The sequence below is a fragment of the Lycium ferocissimum genome, chromosome 4, assembly GCF_029784015.1.
Source record: "Lycium ferocissimum isolate CSIRO_LF1 chromosome 4, AGI_CSIRO_Lferr_CH_V1, whole genome shotgun sequence".
In the NCBI taxonomy this organism is placed as follows: domain Eukaryota; kingdom Viridiplantae; phylum Streptophyta; class Magnoliopsida; order Solanales; family Solanaceae; genus Lycium; species Lycium ferocissimum.
The window spans coordinates 31891506-31893134 of NC_081345.1; positions in this window are offsets into that span (position 1 = coordinate 31891506).

The window sequence follows — 1629 nt, forward strand, 5'->3', positions numbered from 1 at the left end:
AACATGATCACCCTCTTTCACAAGGAAGCATGGTGATTGTTGACTTAAATTTTATCCCTCCTTTATTTAATTTTATTTAATCGGGCTTCTAAATTTACTAACGAGCTAAATACTTTATTTTCACTTTTATTGCTACTACTATTAATATCGCTACTTTTATTTTCAACATTACGAGCATTACTTTATCACAAATCATTTTCGGGTTTGGACTCGTTAAATTAATTACAAGACAACACTTTGTAAAATCTTTATTTTTCTACATATTAATCATTAATTATCATAGTACTAGTCATTAAATTAGAAGCCCAATAGAATTTATATAGAGGAAGATTTTCAGCCAAATTAATGGCCCAAAATACAAATACAATATTATTTGGGTCTTTGACATATATATACATCTTAAGGAGAAATATTTACGAAACGTGACGATAGTTTTATATTTACAAAACATAACATTACAAATCCTATACAAAACATGCTTTATATTTAAAAAAAAATTATTTTTAAATTATTTTTTATTTTTAAAAAATCATTTTTTTAAAAATATTTTTTTATTTTTTTTTAAAAAAATATTTTTTTAATTTATTTTTATTTTTTAAAAAAATTAATATTTTTTTTATCAAAAACTTATGTATGAAAGTTGTATGAAATGTGTATATCTGCATTTTCAAGACTTAAAAAGTTTGCTCAAAATTTAGTGTATGAAAAATGTATGAAATGTATATATTTCGTTCAAGGCTTAAAAAATCCCAAAATTGTGTGTATGAAAACAATATGAAATTTGTATCTTCTCATGTCTTAAAACTTCGCTCACATTTTCATGTATAAAGAGTCAAGTGACCCAGATTTACTCTGTAAAATTAATACAACTACAACAACATTGTAACAATTTTCATACAATATTCAAGGCTTAAAGTTTTCTACCAAAATTTTGTATATGAAAATTATATTAAAAATTTTTGCTCACACATACACATTTCATACAACTTTCATACACAGAAATATGAGGTAATTTTTAAGCCATTGAGCAAAAAAAAAATTTAATATTTAAAAAATATATATAAAAATTATTTTTTTAAAAATAAAAATATTTTTTTTAAAAAAAAATATTTTTTTTTATAAAAATATATATATTTTCTGGAAAAAAATAAAAAAACGAAAAATATATGAAAATCCGTCATGTTTTGTAATATATCGTTATGTTTTGTAAATAAGGAAAGCTATCGTTACGTTTCGTAAATATTTCTCCTTAACATGTATATATACGTAGTTTTCCCATATTATTTCCCTACCCAAATAAACAACCCACATTTCAATACCCAACCCACATTATATCAGCCCGCATTTAAATTAATCAACCAGCCCAATTCCATTTTTTACCCGACCCGGTCCAGCCCACTTATTTTTTTTTTTTACCCTAAATCTCTTTCTCTTTCTCTTACTCTTTTCTCCGCCTCCTTCATCCCTCATTTTCTCCTCTCTCTCTCTTTGCCTTTCCCCTTTCCGCCGCTCACCTCCATCATATCCTCGTCCCCACGACGCCGTCGCACCCCACACACGCTCCCCTCCACTCACCGCCGCTCCCCTACGCTCCTCTTCCTCCGCTCCACTACGCTCCTCCATTTTTTT